General features: G+C 41.6%; 1 long non-coding RNA gene across 1 annotated transcript; it reads right to left on the reverse strand.

Annotated features, from left to right (window-relative positions):
• Positions 1-5,844: 5,844 nt before the first annotated feature.
• Positions 5,845-7,738, reverse strand: LOC307082399. Its single transcript, XR_013812213.1, has 5 exons — positions 7,627-7,738; positions 7,487-7,549; positions 7,032-7,142; positions 6,386-6,499; positions 5,845-5,980 (listed from the first exon to the last, which is right to left on the reverse strand). It is a non-coding gene; the product is annotated as an uncharacterized lncRNA (long non-coding RNA).
• Between the last annotated feature and the right edge of the window lie 256 nt (positions 7,739-7,994).

Genomic DNA, 7,994 nt, shown 5'->3' on the forward strand with positions numbered 1-7,994 from the left:
ATCTCGCCCTATCCTCTCCCTCTCTTGCCGGCTACAGGAAGGCGAGGCTGCGTGGTAATACATTAAGTGGTAATTAAGAATGTGCGTTGTCCTGCACTGGAATTGATTATGACATAATGCTGTTGGAGGCACAGTTATCCACATGGATCTGCATTCATGTAGATCCAGATTCTTTATAAATCTCTTCTAATTATTGGTCATTTGTTTGTTGGTGGCCATTTGTTTCTTATTGTGTATTTGTGTGATGTGTGTCTGCATGTGTGCTGTGACCACATGGATGAGCTCAGCCTGGTTTGTGTGGCGCTGTACCTTCGCCTCCATACGAGATACAGTGCATATCGCCCCCCACTGGTCAACTACAGATACTGCAGACCGGCTATGGAGATCACTGACAAAACATTCTTCTCAGCAACAGAGAGGGACGATGCTAAGAGGTTATCAGACTTAGCCCTGTCTTTGTATCTCCACCACCCCCAAAACCACCACACACACACACACACACACACACACACACACACACACACACACACACACACACACTTATATAACTGCATTCTTAACATTTCTATTCTTGACACCATTATTTATGAGGGAACCCTTACAGTAAGGGTGAGAGGAAAGAGTTTTGGCCAGACTCAACCATTAGCCTCAGTATCTTGTATAACCCCATCATTACAATCACTATGATGGGATCTAAAAGGGATCAAATCAAAGCCGAACGTATGAAATATACAGCATATTACGGTTGGTATATACGCCCCCGGTGGTCTACGGCAGGAACTTCAGCCTGTTGAAGTTCAGCGTGATCGTAGCCTTTTCACCTTCCTCTCCAGCGCTTAAGCAACACAAAGGGGCCCCCTCGCCATGGCAACCGAGTGATGGAGTGAGTGCAGGCCGATGTCGGGGTCACTGTGAGTGTGAGGAGAGGGGAGGGGAGCCAGGATGAAAGGGGGGAGGGATGGCAGGGTCCATGAAAGTTTAACATGTGTGTGTGTGTGTGTGTGTGTGTGTGTGTGTGTGTGTGTGGAATCTGTTTATGTTTATTGTTTGTTATATGTATGTGTGTACGTTTTTGTGCTTGTGTTGGCGATATCTTATAGGTGTGTATGCATGTGCCCAGGATTGCATGCAGGTGATTGTCTGTCACTGCAAGCCTCCATGATGTATGTTGGGATTTTGATGTATGTGCGCTTGTTTCTTTAATCGTGTGTGTGTGTGTGTGTGTGTGTGTGTGTGTGTGTGTGTGTGTGTGTGTGTGTGTGTGTGTGTGTGTGTGTGTGTGTGTGTGTGTGTGTGTGTGTGTGTGTGTGTGTGTGTGTGTGTGTGTGTGTGTGTGTGTGTGCGCGCGGGCAGGCGTGCGTGCATGGGTGCATCTCTGTGCACATGTGTCTGTTGGAAGAGGTGTGTGTGCCTGTGTCAAGTCTGGCGCCCCAGTCAGTGTAAGGTCTGGCCAGCCTTTTCCAATTAGAGGGTTAGCCAAACCAAGCTAACCTTGGTTTCCCTTCTTACAGTACTGCATGACAACAGATTCATCTCCCTAGCATATATACAGCTGTAGAGAATTATAATAACTATAGAGTATCAGGGATGACCGTAGAATGAGGGGTAGTGTAGGAGTAGTAGCAGTAATAGGAGACAGTGTTCATGGTGTTTTTACCTCGCAGTGGCACTAGTAACTAACAGGGAGAACACATGTACTACTGTTCATTCAGAAAGAAAAATAGACAGAGGAATGGAACGAGAGAGAGAGTGGGAGAGAGGGGGGAGAGAGAGATAAAGAGAAATAGAGAGGGGGGGGGCATGAAGAAGACAGAAATGGAGATGGAGAGCGAGGAATGTCGAGATGGAGAGAAAGTATTCTCTGCTTGCTATTCATTTGCTGTCTGCGTTGCGGATGATGAATAGAATTCAGGTGATGGTCCAATCAAAAGAAAGACCAGCTGCCAAGTTAAATTGTCCTGATTTAATTGGCTTCGCTGCAGGTCTGTCAATTTCTCTGTCTGTCTCGCAAACCCACGAACACACACACACACCGCTCTACTCTCTGGACCTAATTTGCTCATGCGGTCTTGCTTTCTCTCTTTTGTCTTTTTTCTGCCTTGTTTCCATCTTCCCTTTTGCCGTTGATGTTCTTACACCAACGTACCTATCCACTCCGCTCTGCCTCCGCTCAATCTATCTTCTGACGCTGTTGTTTCCAATCCCTGACCGTCTCCACTGGCTTCATTTACTCTATCTGGCATTCGCTCTCTAATTGCCTTAATAATTAATCAATTCATCTCTCCTTTTGCATCAGGCCATCCTCAACTGAATCTCTTCTTCACTCTTCCCCTGCTTTTTCTCCTTCCTTGGCTCGGTTCCACATGGTCAGTATCGAGGTTGTGTATTTAACATGGAAACTTGGCTGCTTTCAGAGAAAAAATGACACACTGCACTGCCCCCGGCTGGCTGAGTGTGGTCATAGCAGGCTGGCTGACCACCACCTCTGTAACGCACACAGATACACACACACACACACATACAGACACAGACACACACAAACACAAACCCAAGATAACACAAGTTTTCCCAAAAATACGATGTACTATAGTGAACGTACACAAATAAAAGAGCAGGAAGAGGGATGGAAAGAAAGAACAAAATTGCATAAAGGTAGCTGTACAGAAGCTTGTGTGTGTACGTGTGTGTGTGAGAGAGAGAGAGAGAGAGAGAGAGAGAGAGAGAGAGAGAGAGAGAGAGAGAGAGAGAGAGAGAGAGAGAGAGAGAGAGAGAGAGAGAGAGAGAGAGAGAGAGAGAGAGAGAGAGAGAGCTCTCTGTGTATTTGGATTGTTGCTTCATCATTACAGCTCACCAACTAGCTCAGGGACGCTGCACACACACGCACACACACACACACACACGCACAATACGTATGCATGTGCAAACTTGCACGTGGCCACACGCAAACATAATCCAGATTGATTTACATTGCACATGTACAGTCACATAGCCCACAGGAACACACCCACCCACACACCCACTGTTTATTTAAGTGCCACTTGAAAAGAAAAGCAAGTGTTCACACCCAACACGCTTTGCGTTTCTTCTCTCTGTTCGCTCTCCATTCTATCTTTCACTTCTTGGTTCTCCTTTTTATCTTATGCCGGTCTACTCTCTTAGCCCCCCCCCCCGCCCCTCGCCCTGTTCCGTCTATCTCTCTCTCCCTCTCTGTCTCTCTCTCTCTCTCTCTATCTTTCATCAGTGTAATAATGAGGCTCTGGGAGCTCGTTAACCTCACACACACCACATCTCAACCCATAACCACAATGTGCGGTGTGTTTTCATACTACAGCTTCTCTCTCTCTCTCTCTCTCTCTCTCTCTCTCTCTCTCTCTCTCTCTCTCTCTCTCTCTCTCTCTCTCTCTCTCTCTCTCTCTCTCTCTCTCTCTCTCTCTCTCTCTCTCTCTCTCTCTCTCTCTCTCTCTCTCGTCCTGAAGCACTGTTTGAGAAAATGCTTTGTGAAGTACGATTACTCATTAGCAGGCGTCCACACTTTGTGTGTGCGTGTGTGTGTGTGTGTGTGTGTGTCTGTACTTGAGCATGTGCTCAGTTCTGGTTGGATTTCAGGCTTATATTTATTCATTCATTATTTCGTTTATTCATTCTTTCATCTGTAGTTTCTTTCATCTTTACTCTCTCACTTTTTCCTTTTATTTATTTTTTCCTTCTGTCACCACCTGATTTTAAACCACTTAGTGTGTGATAGGACCTCCCAGCCTGCACTCGCACTCCCTCGCTCACACACACACACACACACACACACACACACACACACACACACACACACACACTCAAACATGATCTCATGTTTGATCCCTGCAGCAGTAGCGATCTGTCAATCATTAAAGCCACACCTGTTGTGTTATTGATTTATCATAAGTCGTGTCTACACCCGAGAGTAATGACTTCATGGCTGAATCATAAACGCTTATAATTATAATTTCCGTACCATCAAGTACCATTGTAGGTCTATGCTGTAGGCTACATGTAGTAGGCCTATACATCTTTTTTGGATGATTTGAAATATAAGATAAAGGAAAATTATGATTCCAATTTTAATAATGATGCTGCCCAATGGAGACTGTAGCGACCGAACGATTAGGTCCTGCACCATAGTGCCCCTAGTGGTCATGTTTGTAAATGCATCTCAAACACAACCTCTTGTCGTCGTCTCCCCCCGACCCCCATCAGACTAATGAGAGGTTGAGAGAGATGAGACAGAGGTTGTAAAGCAAAATAGTACAATGTTTTTATTTACAAATGTTCACATTGCGATATTAAAAACCGAAACAGCCCCCAACCCCCCCCCCACACACACACACACACACGCACGCACAACGCAAACAGAGACACACACTCAAGCACTCACACACTCAAACGCTCTCGCCAACAAACACACGCACACGCACACAAGCATACGCACGCACACGCACACACACACACACACACACACACACACACACATACTGGTTTCCATGTTTGATGGGGACCAATGTTCTTGACATCAATTGCGGGGACCACCCTTTCTAAAGGTTCTACGGGTATGTAAAAAATCTGGTATAATTACAACTGCAATGTAAGCTTATACACATCTTCAAATTGTTGAATTGATGAAGTAGTGATTTGACCATGCTTAATGGGGACTTTGTAAAATCGAGTAAACATGGCTGATGGGGACTTCATTTACATATATTTTGCATAATTCACACAAATTCCTATGTGATTCGTGGGGACCTTGCAACAATAAGTACATCATTATATTGAAATGGCAAATTCCACATCTATATCCATATTACTGCATTTGGTAATCTAAAACCAAGTAGTATTAAGACAGTACATCAACACTTGATAAAATCAATCAACATTGCAGATTAAGTTTGATATTCCTAGGAATAACAATGAGAATTAAATTAACATTTATGGGTGAAGTAGTAAGTATCTATTCACCTAGTACAAAGGATTGAGAGAGGATAGAAACTGGATAGCAGCAAGTCAAAGCCTTCTAATTTTTTAAATGCTCAGTCACAGCCATTTAATTTCCATCTTAGAATATCAACCATAATCACCGAACTAGTTCTAGTCAATCACCTTAATCTAAGTAACAATTCTACAACTAACTACCTCTTGAATTCAAAGACATGAATCATGCATTTAAATTGCAAAAGTAAAAAACTTTTATTGAGGTCACTAATTTTTGGCTTTTATTGTCCCTTCAACAAAACTTGTTGGATACGAAACATCTGGAAATACACAGAATCATGGTAGAAACGTCCCCATATTCTTTTAAAATTATGCCCATTTTGGCCTTTCAGAGCAAAATGATAGTACTGAACTACTACCTGAATCTATAATAATTCAACTTCTTTCAATAACGTGGATATATACATACACATACATACACACATACATACACACACACACATATACACACACATAACACAATTATATATGAAATGTCAATTGTTAAAAAAATGATAGTACTGAACTACTACCTGAATCTATAATAATTCAACTTCTTTCAATAACGTGGATATATACATACACACATACATACACATACATACATACACATACATATACACACACATAATACAATTATATATGAAATGTCAATTGTTAAAAAAATGATAGTACTGAACTGAACTACTACCTGAAATTGACATCTATAATAAATCAACTTCTGTCAGAATCACGTTTCAATTACGTGGACATATAAACTATTTTCATTGGAACTTCTTTTTGCGGGACTGAATTCGGTTATGAATGTAGAATTTAAGGTTCTGCCAATCCCGGTTCTGTAGTGCTTCTGGTTCAGCCCTTAAACATTTCTCGCAATCACTCTTCCCAGGTACAATGCAAGAGGTGATGAAGCGAGTCATGTGCCTCTCGACTGCCTGGACCTCCGTCGGCTGCCAGGGTTTTTTCTTCTTTGCAGCCTTACCTTAAAGTGGGCAGAAAAAACCCTTTGTAATTCAAAGGGTAAGGAATGTGTGCTGGAATTTGGTAAACAGAATAAGCCAGCATCTACAGTAAAGCAGAAAGTAAACTTCTGTGCACTATACTTATGGATAAAATAACATTTTCAGTCAAACATTGATTAGTGCATTCTGCCACTTGAACTCAGCTGAAATAAAACTGGGGAAAAGGAACAGATAAAAGGAATAAAAATAAATTGTGCAATCTGTTTATACATTCATGAAAACGTGAATTTGTAATTTATCATGTTCTTTTTAACATTTTTGATCCTGTGTTTGCAGGAGTTTGTTGCAAGGCTGCTAGAGAGATTGAGCAAAATAGTCTAGTAGACATGTCTCATAGAAAATGTAGAACTGTGTAAAGAGGTCACCTTGAGAGGAAGGCCTCATAGCGCTGACTTCTTCCGGCATTTCAACCAACGGCTGTTGTCTGCGTTTCTTGGTTGGTGGCATTTCAGGGCTCTCGGTGTGAAGGAGAGTCTCTTCTGTTGATGGTTTTATAAAAAATAATCAAAATTCAACATTATCAGAAAGACATACTTTACATGAACTATAGAATGCTGACAATACCCAATTGATGTCCTTTTTGCATGAATGTTTTTTGTTTTATTAGTGAAAGTACATTCAATCATTAAAGTTGTTGATGAGGAAAAATAGGTGCACAACAAACTGCCATCACAAAGAACCAAGTGCCAACCGACTCGAGGTCAACTTTACCTGAGGAGGCCATACAGTTAAGGTTATTTAAGGAGTTATGTATGATTTAAGTATGCCCTGGATTATGTTCGATTATTTGTGTCATCTTAGCTTTCAATTTCCAAACATATTCCATAAATCCGCCAATGATATGCATATGCTATGAAAATACATTAATGACAATTCATCCCACAACATGCCCCCAAGTCTGAAAGTACATACCATTAACAGATTAACAGTTACATAGGTAAACAAGTAAGACAAGTTTGATAACTCCTTTGTGACAAGTTGTTTATCAGAGGTTGCGGTATAAAAATTCACCTTGGGAGGAAGGCCTCATAGCACCGACTTCTTCCAGCATTTCAACCAACGGCCGTTGGCTGCGTTTCTTAGTTGGTGGCATTTCAGGGCTCTCGGTATGAGGAGTCACTTCTGCTGATGTTTTATGGAAAATAATCAAAATTCAACATTACCAGAAAGACACATACTTTATATATATTATAGCTTGCTGACAAAACCCAATTGATGTCATTTTTCAGAGGAATGCTTGTTGTATTTAGTCTAAACAAGTGCATTCACTCATTAAAGTTGTTGATGGGTTAGAAATAACCAAGTGCCAACTTTACCTAAGCAGACCATACAGTCAAGAGTTTGAGGACTTACGTTTGATTAAGGTACACCATGGATTATGTTAGTTTCTTAGCATGATTTTAGCTTTCAATTCCCAAATAGTTATTCCATGTCCCCAAATGACACTTACAACTGACATTACATACCATCAACAGTAGATGAACTGTTTGCTCCATGTATGCTTTCGTCTTCACTTTCAAGAACCTTTTCTGTGGAATTCATACAAAGTTAGCATTACCATAGCGTTACCATTGATATCAAAACAAACACAAAAAAAAAGACCTACCATCTGGTTCTATCCCAATTTGATCCAAGTTCTTTCCATGAAATTCAGCTAATCTTCCTTGCTCAAGTGCCATTAAAAGTTTGCTGATCTTGGCGAGTTGCAGGGTTTTCTCAGGTAGTCTATAGTATTCCCGGTGTATTCTAATATCATGGCCTAGAAAGTTGGCCAACTGGTCCATTTCTGTGTCCGTCATGTTCAGCACAGTTGAAAGAGTAGCAGCATGCTTTCTTAGTCTTGTCGAGGTCAGTGACTTGGGACACTTCGCACCACAGACTTTTGCAAAGCCACGGATGCAGTCTGAACCACGAAAATGTGTCATGGCTTCTGGTCTTGAAAACATGTGACAATTGTCTTTGAGAACACCACAA

The sequence above is a fragment of the Pollachius pollachius genome (assembly GCF_949987615.1).
Source record: "Pollachius pollachius genome assembly, chromosome: 11".
In the NCBI taxonomy this organism is placed as follows: domain Eukaryota; kingdom Metazoa; phylum Chordata; class Actinopteri; order Gadiformes; family Gadidae; genus Pollachius; species Pollachius pollachius.